We start from the raw sequence: 15,403 nt of genomic DNA on the forward strand, positions 1-15,403 counted from the left end.
TCATGTTGTGCAGAACGAATCATAGATAAGACTGGTTGTAAAGGGAAATCACTTTTGTGTGTCTTGGCAGCCCATACATACATGGACACAGCAAGCCTGTCATATATAACACGTGGTGGGTGGCTCATCGCTCTTACACAAGAGGGTGTTTTTAGCTTACGTTTGAACAAGTTTGACCAGTCATGTTGAGCAACAGTCCAATGGATACCAATTTGGACTCATCATTAAGAATGTTGTGCATTTTGTTGATATAGTCCCACTTGTTAAGGATGACTATTTCCATCCCTTTTTCAGGTTTACTATGTCTACGTCCGGATTGGTCTTAAGGCTTCACAATTCTGTAAGACATTTGCATTGCATATAGAAGACAGATCATTCGGAATCCCACAGTATGCACTAGATCAGCTAGGTGCGTTTTCAAGGATTCAGCATCTTCAGCAGACACCAGTTTGTGGTGGGATAGTTGGGAGTAGGAGAGTTCAAACTCAGTAAATACCTCTTCCCGTTTGATTTGGAATAAAGGCATACCAAAATTGAAACATGAATAAGAACAAAATTCTCATTTTTTGAGAATACATGATCATAGAGATTTGTTAGGTGTTTGGTGACATTGTTAACGTATTGCCAAACCGCATCTACTTAAATGAGTTTATGGTATGGTCGTGTATCAAAAGGATATTGTTTATGATGTGATCATCAATTGAAATAATATCAACTCATTTGCCCTCCTCAACTATCTCACCACTTGAAAATTGGTTCATCAGTGTTCAGGTTGACTCCAACCTGTCTCAAATAAGCCTCATCCTATACAGGACGAAGACTAACTTTGAACTCTCTCATATTAAGATCAATTTTTGAACACCTTAACCTAACAGTAACTGCCTCAAGATAGGACCAGTAGCCTCTGCCCCATTAACACCATTGATAAGCTTTAACACATTTGAAAAGTTGAGTTCATAAGTTCAATGAACACTGATTCACACAATGGTGGCGGTTCTAGATCACCATGATATAGTGCTGCAGAGCAAATATCTGTGGCTTCCTTAAGTGGAATATTGGTGGAGGCTAGCAATGCCAAATGTGTACATGGACACAACATTTCTGTCGCTACCCAAGTCTTATATGGTCTTCGTAAATATGAAGGAATCCTTCACCATGTACCTGGCCCAGTGCTAAGTGTTCAAAGCACTCACCTGATTTAGGTAATGGGCACTTGTTCAATAGAAATCAAGATCGTATGACGTAAATAGGACCCCAATTGCATTTTTAGGTATGGGCAATGCAAGGAAAGAGGCCCTATGAGTGTACGGTTATTTCTATGGGTCCCATTGGTTCCAGAGTGTTGATTGTGGGCCCATATAAATAATCTAGGCTGGCACCACAGATCCCTCAAAGTTGACGGTCACGTGCGGCAGTTCCAGCCTGATTTTCAAGCTTCAATCAGGCAAACTGTATCAGGCAACCCTCTTTGACCCTTTGCTGCTACTAGAGCCTCAGTATAGTGGAAATCTTCACCAGCAGGAGGGGCAATTGACCAGCAAGGTCTACCAGTCAGCTGCCTGAAATTAAACATATGCTCCAGTGTTACCTCCCTGTCCTCTGTTTAAAATGAGAATATTTTTGTGGTAATCTTAGTCATATGCAATCGGAATTATTTCTTTCTGTGTCCACACAACAACAACTTGCATTTATTTAGCGCCTTTAACGTAGCAAAGCATCTAAAGGGAATTCACAACAGTGTACTCTGACAAAGATTGACACCAAGTAAAGAAGGAGATATCACAGTAAGTAAATAGAAACTTGAACAACTACTAACTCAACTACTAATTTCTTGGCTGGTGTCTCATCCTCCATGAATTGTAAACTTTGGTTCTTCCAAAGCTGTGCTGCCTATGCCCTATCCTGTTCACCCCTTGGCCCTTTGCTTGCTCACCTGTTCTTACACGCCCAGTGCCTCGATTTCAAAGTTTTTGCTGTGTTTTAATCTCTTAATTTTCCTATATTTGTGGCCTCTTCCATCCATACGTCCCCCTTCTGAGAACTATTACATCTCCCTGTCTCTGGTCTGTACTGCAAGGTCTTTAACTCACCATGGGTAACCATTTTTTTAATGTAACAGACCCCACACTCTTGTAATGCCCTCCTTAAACGTGTTCACTTGTCAACCTGCCTCTCCCTCTTTAGATCCAATTTAGAACCCACTTCTTTAACCAAACTCTAAGTTACCCATCCTAATATCTCATTGTTTGTCTCAGTTTCCATTTTTGTCTTATCATTCAGACAGTGTTTCACAAACTGGGTTCTATGTAACCTTGGGTTTCTGTGGGACTCATTCAGGGTTCCACAGTAGGTCCAGCAGTTTTAAATTTAAAAACAAAAGCTGTCCTTCCAGCTCGTCCAATCAGAGGCAGTTTTCACACTGCATTGGTTTCTGATAGCTGCCTAACAGCAACCAATGTACTGAGAAGCTGGTCTCTGATTGGACAAATTGGAAATGCTAACGAAGTCAAATTAAACTCACAGGCAAGGCTGACAGTGAAGATGGCCTGATGTCAGAGCAAGGGAGCTTGCTTTGATGGTGAGGGAGAGGCTGAGGCTGGCGCTGGCGCCGTGGGAGTGGGAGAGACTTAGGCCAGGGCCATTGGGGTACAGAGAGGCTGGGGCTGTGGGTCTGGAAGAGGCCAGGACATGTTGGGCGTGGGGGTTGTGTGAGAGAGAGTGTGGTGAGTTTTTTTTAGTTTATTTATTGGTGTCACAGGTCGGCTTACATTAACACTGCAATGAAGTTACTGTGAAAATCCCTAGTCTCTACACTCCGATACCTGTTCAGGTACACTGAGGGAGAATTTAGTATGGCCAATGCCCCTAACCAGCACGTCTTTCAGACTGTGGGAGGAAACCCACGCAGACATGGGGAGAATGTGCAGACTTTGCACAGACAGTGACCCAAGCCAGGAATCGAACCCAGGTCCCTGGTGCTGTGAGGCAGCTGTGCTAACCACTGTGCCACCATGTCGCCCAAGTGTGTGTGTGTGTGTGTGAGAGAGTGTGAGAGAGAGAGGGAGGTGAGTGTGTGTGTGAAAGTATGTATGAGAGGTGAGAGCATGTGTTTGTGTGAGAGAGGGTTGTGTATGTGTGTTTGTGAGAGGGAAATGTGTGTGTATGAGAGAGAGAGAGAGGTGTGTGTGTGTCTTAGGGAGAGGTGTGTGTGTTTGTGCATATTTTGGGTGTGAGCCTGTGTATGTATTCGCGCATGTCTGAAATGAGAATCCAGCCCTCCAGCTGCACTCCCAGTATTAAATGAATTTGTGAGCAAAAGATCAGCATCACTCCTCCCATTAAAAATGACAAGGCAAAGGTAAGACTTGGAAGTATTTGTTGAATAAGAGAACTTTTAATTTAAAAGACTTTTAAAGATTTGTTTTTGTATGTTTGTACCTACTTCACAATAATTCTTTTTTGTTTTAAGTCTTCAACATAATAATAATGTTTCTTTGGGGTTCCATCTTGGGTGGTCCTGGTTCTGTGCCTTAGGATATTTCTGAACATGAAAGACACCAAACAAATGCAAATTGTTATTGTTGTATCCTTTCTGTTTACACTGTACCAGGCTTTATGAAAATCTTTGCTGAGGCTCAGTGTTGGACGTCTGTCTGTAATTGGTGAATGTCCTATTTTCAGATATGAATAAAGTAGGAGGTATATTCTCAGCCTTCCACTTCTATTTCCTATCATTGCGATTAGGACCAGTGTGATGTGAAGGAGTCCCAAGAAGATTTTGTAGATTTGTGTTGGAAATCTTTCAGATGGTAAAGGCTGAATAAGGCCTAGCAGAAAACCAAAGAGAACCATTAGAGTATATTGGATTTTTTAATGCTTGCCCACCTTAATTTGGGGCCTCTGGTAGTCACTCACTAATAAGAAGTCTTCTTACTGTGTGAGAGAGACTTCTTACTGTGCTTACCCCAGTCCAACGCCGGCATCTCCACAGTCACTCACTAGCCAGACCTCACCTGCCAGGTCAACATCTGAACTAATTTTTGTCCTCTTGTTTCCTGGTGTAAAGCAAATCTCAAGTTAAACTGCAATGATTTACATTGATGTGCAGTCCTGATTAATGTCGTGAAACTGTAAATTATATTGTAGTCTTATTGGATTTATTACCAAGGGAAGCAAAATTAGTAATGCTTTCCTTAAGAGGCTATTTAAAAGTATGTTCCCAGGTACAATATTTGTGTGTTTTTGTTGTTGAAAATTGTTTCCAAGATCAGCTGAATTTATTTGCATGAATATGAGATAAGCAAATTCCTAAGATAACTAAATCTTCACCAAGCCCAGCTTTGTTTTTTTGGAATTCATGGGGCATTCCTGTATGTGTGGTTCTGGTTTGAACACATTTTTGTCTGACCCAACCCTTCAGGTACAACAAGATTCCACTGTACATTTTCAGAAGTTAGAAGTACTACTTTGTGTCAGCCTATGGAAGCCAGTGAATTCTTCTATATTCAAGCATAGGTTTTTAGAACATTCATGGCACATTTAACATTAAGAGATAAGTTTAGTTATTTAGGTAGGGCAACAAAAAAAACGCATGTTATCTCTGTATGTTTTTAAAGTTGTGCTTTATATGACTCCTCCTTTTGCATACTTTGTGTTGTCTTGGCTTGCACCATCTACTTTAGTCACACCCAGAAATATCAACACATTCAAATATTTCTGAAATAACAAACATGCAATTTATTTCAACTTTATACCAGGTGCTAATAAACTGTATTTAACAATAGCACGCTGTAGTATTAGCAAGCATTGTTTTTGACTTTAGTTGCGCCATTGGAATGTTTGCAAGTTCACAGGGGGAAATAAATGTATAACTTCCAGTTTGCAAAACCTGTTTAACTGTGCAGGGACTGACCTGAGGCTGGTAATGTGGTACCAGTGCAATAAGCAGGACACCTGCTTTTTGCAAACAGTTCACACTGTATTGTATTTAGCATTGTTTATTTTTTTAAATTATAATTTTTGCACTGGGTGACTGTGTGGAGTTTGCATGCTCTGCCTGTGTCTGCATGGGTTTCCTCCGGGTGCTCCCGGTTCCCTCCCACACTCCAAAGATGTGCAGGTTAGGTTGATGGGCCAATTTAGCATGGCCAGTAGTGTCAGGAGGATTAGCAGGGTAAATATGTGGGGTTATGGGGAGAGGGCCTAGGTGGGATTGTTGTCAGTGTTGACTCGATGGGCCAAATGGCCTCCTTCTGCACTGTCGGGATTCAATGATTCCAGGCCGAGAACAAAGACTCATTGTCCTCGGCCTGAAGGACTTCAACAACAAGGTAAGCTTGGACTTCCTATAGGTTAACCAACCCTTTAGCCATGTTAATATATTGTTGTAAGCTCCAAGAGCCTTATCTTGCATATTGACCTTTCGAGTGCCACCTTATTGACGTATCTACTGCCTCTCTTTTAACTATGCTACTAGTTACATCGTCAAATACACTAATAAATATTTAAAATATGACTTTCCTTGCTCTTAACTATGTTGCCTTTGTCTGATGATACTATGATTTTCTATGTACATTGTTAAGACTTCCTTAAAAATAAATTCCAGCATTTTCCCAATTACACAGCCTATCTGGCCAGTAATTCCCAGTTTACTCTCTCCTGCCTTTCTTGAAGAATGATGTTACATTTGTTAATTTCTAATCCACTGGGCAGTTCTAGAATCTTGGGAATTTTGGGAAATTGTAACTGGTGCTACTATCTCTACAGCTATCTCTTTCGAAGCCTTGGATGTAGATAATCAAGTCTCAGGATTCATCAGATTTTATTCCTTTAAATTTCTCCAATATTTTTTCTCTGCTAATATTAATTACCTTCAGTTTCCCAATCTTACTAGCCCCTTGATTTTCCTCTCTTTCTGGTATGTAATTTGTGTTTTCCATGGTCTTGTTTGTTCAATATCTTTGCCACTCTCTTATTCCCCATGATAATTTTCCTTGTTTTGGCTCTAAGGCACCAATATTTACCCTCTTTTTCATATGCTTTTTGAATAATTTATTTAAATGTTTACAAATGTTTATTTATTGCCATATCATTTAGTCTATTTCCTCAATCAACCTCAGCCAATATTCCCTCATATCCATCTAATTGATTTAATATAAATTTACATTTCGAGTTTGGATTATGTCACTTTCAAAATTTAAATGGAATCATGTTGTATTGTGATCATGGATCTTTTATCACGAGATTATTCATTAACCCTGCCCTAGTGCCCAGTACTAGAGCTAAGATAGCTTTATCACTATTTGGTTCCCTGACAGGATGGATAATATACTCCTTCTCCTCCAAAGGAAGTATCCTGGAGATTTTGTGCCTCCTGTGATTGAACTCAGCAGTCTAGACATACCTCCTAAATATGTCTACATGCAGCAGTCCTGCTTCCTCAAGAAACCATTTGCAATCAGCAACTGGTCTTGCTTCTCTAGGCAACAGGTTAGCTAAGTGCAGGTGATGGTCTCCACCTGCTGGACATTGCTTGGGGTGAATCTGCCAGATATAATGGGTGGCACAGTGGTTAGCACTGCTGCCTCTCAGCGCCAGGGACCTGGGTTCGATTCCCAGCCTGGGTCACTGTCTGTGGAGTTTGCATGTTTTCCCTGTGTCTGCGTGGGTTTCCTCCGGGTGCTCTGGTTTCCTCCCACAGTCTGAAAGACATGCTGGTTAGGTGCATTGACCCGAACAGGCGCCGGAGTGTGGCGACTAGGGGAATTTCACGGTAACTTCATTGCAATATTAATGTAAGCCTTACTTGTGACTAATAAATAAACTTTACTTAAAGAGTTTTGAAGAGGATAGCTCTGATGTGGGGACCTCCGATCCATGTGCGAGTTAGGTTCACTGGCCATGCTAAAATTGTCCCTTAGTGTCCTGAGATGCGTAGGTTAGAGGGATTAGCGGGTAAATGTGTAGGGATATGGGGGTAAGGCGTGGGTGGGATTGTGGTCGGTGCAGATTTGGTGGGGCAGATGGCCTCTTTCTGCACTGTAGGGTTTCTATGATTCTATGTTGGGAACCACAAAACGTGGGCTGAAATGTCACTGATGGTTAAATAGCACAGAAACCTGACCCCCGCCCCCCCCCCCCTCTCCCTGGACTAGTTTACAGGCCATTTTATTTTTGCAAAAAATACAACAAGTAGTACAATCATTGATGGGAAAGCATCCAAAGTCTTTATTTCTTTTCATACAAATGCAATGAAAAATCAATAAATTAAAAATAAATTAGGAAAAGTGGTTAAATGTTTGCATTAGACCTTAAGTTCCCCTTTGGACAATTTCTTCCATGTCCCTTCCCATAGATGCCTACACATACCACAGTTTCGGAACCTCTGACTTGCATAATATCATCGGACTAGTGCATAGTGCATGATGCTCTGGGAGTGCACCATGCAGTTTATCCAGGTCAGTGGCAAAGCCCAACATCCATCCTGAAAACAGCACCCGATAATATCCAACATCAAGCACCAACAATAATGCATTCATTCATGAGGTTCACTTTAGTTGCAGAAGGGTGCAATGGTGAATCACCAGAATGGTGACTGACCAGATAAAAACTGGAATTGACAGTTCAGCAGGTGCAACTTGCTTATCAGAGAGCTAGCTCAAGATTTTCTTCAGTTGCTGAGCCTTCGAACTACAAATAACTTATCATTACTCATTTGATGGTGTGCCAAGCAGCCTTGAAAATCTGTGGTATCTGTTGAGGAGTCCACAATGTTAAACCATGTAATGATGCACAATAATCTGACCAATATGCCGACTACACTGACTCTATAAACCCTTCCTGGACAATCTGAAATGGAGCTTTCCCCTTGTCCCTTAGTCGAGATCCTTAGTTCAGGCATAGTGTCCATAAAAAAACTTTGACTGGGGTTGCACAGATCATGTTGCACAGATCACAGCACCATGCTGAGCAATAAGATTGAAAGGACCATAATGCAGAGTTTCAACAACCTTATTATTGCCCAATAGTCCATCCCCTCACAGAACTTTAGCCATACTGAGACATTCCTAGCAAGCTTCAGATATTATGCGAAAAGTCACAAATATATTTTCTCTATATTAAAAATAAAGTTCTATGAATATTTAATTAAATTCAACCAGGTTTGATAATTTTAAAATGTTTGCATTTCCATGCACTTTCAACCCATCAATCCTTGTGGAGTAAATTTCACCTAGATTGTTACTAATCTTTTGTTTCTAATGAGCTGAAAGGGAATCCACTAAAAGTGTAAAAGCTCATTCATGGCATCACAACATGAAACAGCAATGGTCTCTGAAGCTGGTCAAATCATGAAAACAATTTTTTGAGAATATTCTAGACACCAGCTATTCAGGCCACCCTAAATATTCTACCTTTAAGCATCAAAGGACATTGAGTTTCTGTTGATTCGTGGGTATGTTTCATTGCCAAGGCATTGCAAAATATTTCAAAAGATTAACAGACACTAAATTCAAAATCTGTAGTATCTGCTTTTGGAAATCCACAGAAGTCCAAAATGGCAACTACAGAAAGTGTACATTCTTTAGGTGTTGAGTGATGTTGGTGCCATACTGGTGAAGGTATTAGTGCACATGCAGTGAGTATGCGATGGAAATATGTGAAGCAGGTAAATCCTGATGCCAGTGAGTATGCAGTGCTGATTTGATGCCAGCATTTTGGAGTTCAACACTTCAGCTAATTCCTTTTCTTAAGCTTGGGCAGCTGAATCAGTAGCAGGAAGTATCACTCATCAGTGCTATTTAAAGGCATCATCACGTAGCTATACATTAGTTGTTGATTTTCTACTGGTTGTTGCCTTGATTCTACAAGTGGCTGGTCCTTTCTATAGTTGTTTAAGGTTGCTAAAATCTTCAGGGAGGTGGCAAGTACTGGAGGACATTTCCTTTCCTTCAAGACTTCTGCACAAACCACATGGATGTTCTGGCAGGAATTTCCCTTGGATTACAGCAAGACTTGTAGAATCAATGGAAGCCATGAGATGGAGATGCTGGCATTGGACTGGGGTGAGCACAGTAAGAAGTCTCACAACACCAGGTTAAAGTCCAACAGGTTTATTTGGAATCACAAGCTTTCGGAGCACTGCTCCTTCATTCACCTGATGAACGAGCAGCACTCCAAAAGCTTGTGATTTCAAATAAACCTGTTGGACTTTAAACTGGCGTTGTGAGACTTGTTACAGAATCAATGAAGACATGGAGAGCACTGCTAGGAGAGCTGGGGGAAGGGAGCTTAGATGGAAGACATATCACTGCAGGGTGTTCAGGGAGCAACTCTCTTACCTGAACCTCAGTGAAGAACATTGAAAGATGTCTACACTTCATAAGGAACTCCTCACAGAATTCTTCCACCTGCTGCAACCACAATTGTAACCTCAGCATAGGGCATTTCCAATGTTCACGAGGATGACTATGGCAATGAACTTTCATACATTAAGATCCTTCCAGGCTGGTGCTGGAGGTATTTGCAACATCTCATTGTTTGCTGTCTACTGCTGGACAAGGAAGTTCACTGAGACTTTTATTCAAAGAAAGCTAACATCTTACTCTGTCTTGCTAAAGGCCAGTAGGCAGTGCTAGGATTGCAGACTTCTTCATGTTGCAAGATGCAATTGACTGCATGCACATTGCTTTTTAGGCACTGCATTCAATTATGAGATGAAATACAACCAAAAGAGATTTCACCCCCTCAATGTCCAGCTGATCTGTGACTATAGGCATCAAATCATATAGGTTAATGCCCGATATCCTGGCAGCAGCTATGATGCCTTCATTCTGTGACTGTCCGCTGTGCTATTTACATTTGAACTGCCCACAGGAAGGCTGTGAAGGACAATTAGACAACTAGCTGATCACAAAGAGGACAGCAGTAGCAAGGGGCACGATGGTCATATTTTTCTACCAGTGTCAAGGACAACCCTTTTGCAGGAGGCATGGAACCCTGGACATCAGAAAGACAGGGAAAGGAACAAGGGGCAGAAAGGACATGGAAGCCATACCCTCCACACAGGATCTATGCAATGATGGAGCTACCTGGAGATGATTGAGACCCAGTGCCTTTGGAGACTGCAACTTTCCAAGCAGATGGTCACAAATATCTGTTCCCTCATTACTGTGCCCTCAACACACTTCACAACACTGATCATTATCATAGAATCATAGAAACCCTACAGTGCAGAAGGAGGCCATTCGGCCCATCGAGTCTGCACCGACCACAATCCCACCCAGGCCCTACCCCCACATATTTTACCCGCTAATCCCTTTAACCTACGCATCCCAGGACACTAAGGGGCAATTTTTAACCTGGCCAATCAACCTAACCCGCACATCTTTGGACTGTGGGAGGAAACCGGAGCACCCGGAGAAAACCCACGCAGACACGAGGAGAATGTGCAAACTCCACACAGACAGTGACCCGAGCCGGGAATCGAACCTGGGACCCTGGAGCTGTGAAGCAGCAGTGCTAACCACTGTGCTACCGTGCCGCCCCTATGCTTTGTCAATAACCATCAAAGTCACTTTGGCCGAACTTCAGGCCATAAGATTAGCTTTCACAGATTAAATTGGGCATGGCCCTAAACAAAGATAATTTGAAGTGATAAAAGAAAGAATATTTTTGGGAATATTGCAGGAGGTTTAAGAGGTCCAATTAAGAGAGGGTTGACAGAGGGGAAGAGGAATAACCATCCCTGCAGATGTTGAACACAGCAGCAAGAAATTCTTCCTGGACTATTATCTTAAGAGGGCTTCAAGGAAGATGTGAGAACCCTAAAGGATGAAACTGAGTATGAACTTTAAATAGTTAACATATCCAATTCTTGTTTTGTTTAGATTGAACTAGGTTAAACTGAAAAGACTCCAGTGGCGAGGCTTTTTGTATCACTTGACAATCCAACTTCGTTTCCAGCATTTTCTGTTTCCAATTCAAATTTTGACTATCAGCCTGTCAGGCACATTTCAAGTGACAATCTTTCAGTAAAACTGATGAACCACGTGGACATAGCTCGACTTGTCTGTGATCTCACTGTTGAATACTGTCTAGACTTACTCTTAAAGAGTAATCACTTGTCTGAGTGGTATCCCATGAATCACCATAAATTCAGAAAAAAAGTAAAGAAGGGAAATAAAAGGTTGGATTCTGGAAGGTTTGTACACATTTATCATTTGCTGTACATTTTAAAACAGATTGACAAAAAAGCTTTCAAAATCCACTAGACAACTTCTGGTTTCCCAACAGTAACAATCGTGGGAGACTGGTAGAACCCCAGGAAAATGCCATAGTCATTTTCCCCATTCCCTGCAAATTCTGGGAACATCCTGCTAGAATTACAGCAGAAATCCAGTAGTGCTTCAGTGAATTCACAGGGCCAATCTTAGATTTTTAAAAAAGAGATGAATCACACCCAACTGGCCTAAAAGACTTATCCAGTGAGTAATTGAATGATGCAGACTAGGAAAATCCAAGGCTTGATTTCTGGTCTGTGCTGAGTTAGTTCAAGAGACTGGTTGAGTGATGACAATTAATCTCAGGTTTACGGCCTCAGCGAGTGTTGTGGAATGCTCTCCACTTGTCTGAATGATTGCCATTCCAGCAACACTCAAAAACAACTCTCAGCCTCGAAGACAAAGCAGCCGGATAATTGGTATCCCATCCACTACCCTAAATGTTCACTCCTACGTCCACTGATGCATCATGGCTACAATGTGTACTAATTACAAGATGCACTGCAGCAACTCACCAAGTTTCCTTCAATAGTACTTTGCAAACCTGTCACCTTTGCCACCTAGAATAACAAGGGCAACAGGCAAATGGGAACACCACCATCTGCAAGTTATCTTCCTGGCTGCATACCACTCTGAATTGGAAATATATTGCTGATCCTTCACTGCTTGTGGTGATTGTCCCTTTTAGGGCAACGCAACAGAGTAAGGGTCACCTGGTCTGGGTGACCAATTGGGACTCAGAGCATGGAATCACCCCAGGGGAGGAGTTCTCCTAGTGCAGAGGTACTTTGGAGTTAGCTGTGAACATGCAGCTCTTGAAGATCACTTATTAAGAAATTCCTTTTAGTACTACTAATGATGTCTCCCTAAAAGTGTACCATTACACTGCTGCTGGCTCAAAATCCTGGAACTCCCTTTCTAACAGTACCTACAATAGTCAGACTGGAGTAGTTGAAGAAAATGGCTCACCACCACCTTCTCAAGGGCAGTTAGAGATAGGTAATAAATGCTGGTCTTGCCAGAAATGGCCACATCCCATGAATGGATTTTAAAATTCTTATATGGACTTTTGTATGTCTTTATAAAGAGCAAAAGTGAAGCTTATATTTCTCAAGAATAGTTTGATATTAATGAGGATTACAAGTTCTGGCAAGTAGAATGAAGTGGCATAATTACAGATTTCATATTACTAAGCAAAGCTTTCATCTGATTGTTTGTTCTGCATTGCAACCATAACTCATTAGGTCTCTGATTGCGGAAGGAGAATGTTTTGCTTTCATCACATGGGGGTGGAGTATATCTACTTCTTTAAAATGCGACACAGGTATCATTTGATGCCAATGCACAATTATAATGTGAAGTTATGGTATTAGTTTTTAATATAAATTAGTACTTAACATTATGTTTGACATATGGGAGTGAATTTTACTGTCCCACTCGCCACGGGAATCGGAGCAGGCGAGGGGCAGACCCTGGAAAGGTCCGTTGACCTCGGGTGGGGTTTTCCGGTTTCAGGGCGAGTGAGGTCAAAAAATCCCACCCATGGACTTTTAACGAAAAGGCCTAATACAAAAATGGTCTTATTTTTCCCCTTTTGTCCACTTCCCTCTGAAGGCATTGCTTTTAACTGCTGCACTGTTCATCAGTGCTGTTTGCCCTCTTATATTTTGTCAGGTGGCTATGCTGGACAGGCCATTAAACTCTCAGGAACACACAGCTATATCAACCCTGCCCTCACCCACCTTCCACATACACACATAGAACATTTTCCTATCCAGCGGTAAGATGCTGAGTTGAACTGTGGTACACTTGGCTAACTAACAGTAAACCTACTTATGATTTATAGTAATGCCTTGGATGAAGGGGCAGACTTATTGTAGCCAAATTTGCTGATGATATGAAGATTGGTAGGAAAGCAAGTGTGAGGAGGATACAAAGAGTCAGCAAAGAGATACAGCTTGGTTAAATGAGTAGGCAGAAAATTGACAGAATAAGTTTAATGGGGGGAAATGTTAGATTGTCCATTTTGGCAGGAAAAATATAGAAGCCGAATATTATTTAAATGGAGAGAGACTACAGAATGCTGCAGTACAGAGGGATCTCCTTGTCCTTGGACATAAATCACAAAAACGTCAGGTTGGAGATGCACCTCGTAATTGGAAGGGCAAATGAAATGTTGGCCTTTATTGCAAGGAGTATGGAGTATAAAAAGTAGGAAAGTGCATTGCTTGTACAGTTTTGGTCATCTTACTTAAAGACAGACATACTTGCATTGGAAACAGTTCAGAGAAGGTTCACTAGGCTGATTCCTGGGATGAGGGCCTTGTTTTATGAGAGGTTGAGCAGGTTGGGTCTATACTCACTGAAGTTTCAAAGAATGAGAGATGATCTTGTTGAAACACAAGATGCTAAGGAGACTTGAGAGAATAGATGCTGAGAGGGTGTATCCTCTTTGAGGAGAATCTCAAACTAGGGGGCACAATTAAAAAAAATAAGGGGGTCTCCCATTTAAGATGGAGATGAGGAAGAACTTTTTCTCTCAGAGTCATTAGCATTTGGAATTCTCTTCCCCAGTGGACAGTGGTGGCTGAATACATCCAAGGCTGATTTTAAAAATAATTTTGGGTTTCAAGAGTGTCAAGGGATATGGCAGGCAGCCATATCCTTGCAGGCAGGTAAGAAAGTGGAGTTAAGGACACAATCAGATCAGCTGTGATCATATTGAGTGGTAGGGCAGGCTTGAGAGACCAAGTGACCTACTCCTGCTCCCATTTGTTATTTTCACCTACTGCTACTCCAGTCGAAATCAGCTAATTGACTGAAAATGGCACATGAGCCATTCTGGCATGCAGCTCAGTGACATGTCAGATTTCTTTACATATCTTTTTATATCAATCTGAAGTTTTAGCTACAGAAATTGAGGTCAGGTGACATTACAACCCCAATTTTTACCCTGCCTGCCCAGTACAAAGGTTTGTGGAGGGTATTAAAATGGTAGGTTGCCACTGAACGTCATGTTCCTACCATGTTTACAGCCTTGCCATATAACAAATTGGCACATTTCCAGAGCAACATCAAGACGTGTGGCCAGAATTTGCCTAGTTTAGTTAAATATTATTTTAAGGTTTCCTTTTGGAGTCAGAGGCATAAGAGTGCTTTTCCTGACTCCAATCTTGGACACCCTCTGTCACAATTACCCCCATCTCCCAGTTTTAAAAGGTCGTTCCTTTACTCTGAGGCTGTGCCCTCGGATCTTAGTCTCTCCGACTAATGGAAACATCTTCCCCATGTTCCCCCTTTTACTCTTATGTGAGGAATAAAAGAATGACCAGGGAGAGGTTAGGGCCGGTCAAGGACAGTAGTGGGAACTTGTGTATGGAGTCAGTAAAGATAGGCGAGGTGATAAATGAATACTTTTCTTCAGTGTTCACCAAGGAGAGGGGCCATGTTTTTGAGGAAGAGAAGGTGTTACAGGCTAATAGGCTGGAGGAAATAGATGTTCGGAGGGAGGATGTCCTGGCAGTTTTGAATAAACTGAAGGTCGATAAGTCCCCTGGGCCTGATGAAATGTATCCTAGGATTCTTTGGGAGGCAAGGGATGAGATTGCAGAGCCTTTGGCTTTGATCTTTGGGTCCTCGCTGTCCACGGGGATGGTGCCAGAGGACTGGAGAATGGCGAATGTTGTTCCTCTGTTTAAGAAAGGGAATAGAAATGACCCTGGTAATTATAGACCGGTTAGTCTTACTTCGGTGGTTGGTAAATTGATGGAAAAGGTCCTTAGGGATGGGATTTACGACCATTTAGAAAGATGCGGATTAATCCGGGATAGTCAGCACGGATTCGTGAAGGGCAAGTCGTGCCTCACAAATTTGATAGAATTTTTTGAGGAGGTAACTGAGTGTGTTGATGAAGGTAGGGCAGTTGATGTCATATACATGGATTTTAGTAAGGCGTTTGATAAGGTCCCCCATGGTCGGCTTATGATGAAAGTGAGGAGGTGTGGGATAGAGGGAAAGTTGGCCGATTGGATAGGTAACTGGCTGTCTGATTGAAGACAGAGGGTGGTGGTCGATGGAAAATTTTTGGATTGGAGGCAGGTTGCTAGCGGAGTGCCACAGGGATC

At 41.8% G+C, this 15,403-nt stretch overlaps 1 protein-coding gene across 1 annotated transcript in view; it reads left to right on the forward strand.

Annotated features, from left to right (window-relative positions):
- The first annotated feature begins 3,263 nt into the window (after window positions 1-3,263).
- The window catches only part of sytl2a (synaptotagmin-like 2a), a 149,331-nt gene continuing 137,191 nt past the window's right edge, over window positions 3,264-15,403 (forward strand). The window contains exon 1 of the mRNA XM_078221837.1: window positions 3,264-3,358. The gene's annotated coding sequence lies outside the window, so the exon portion shown is untranslated. The remainder of the gene's footprint in view (window positions 3,359-15,403) is intronic.

This window comes from Mustelus asterias, chromosome 10, assembly GCF_964213995.1.
Source record: "Mustelus asterias chromosome 10, sMusAst1.hap1.1, whole genome shotgun sequence".
NCBI classification, from domain to species: Eukaryota; Metazoa; Chordata; class Chondrichthyes; order Carcharhiniformes; family Triakidae; genus Mustelus; species Mustelus asterias.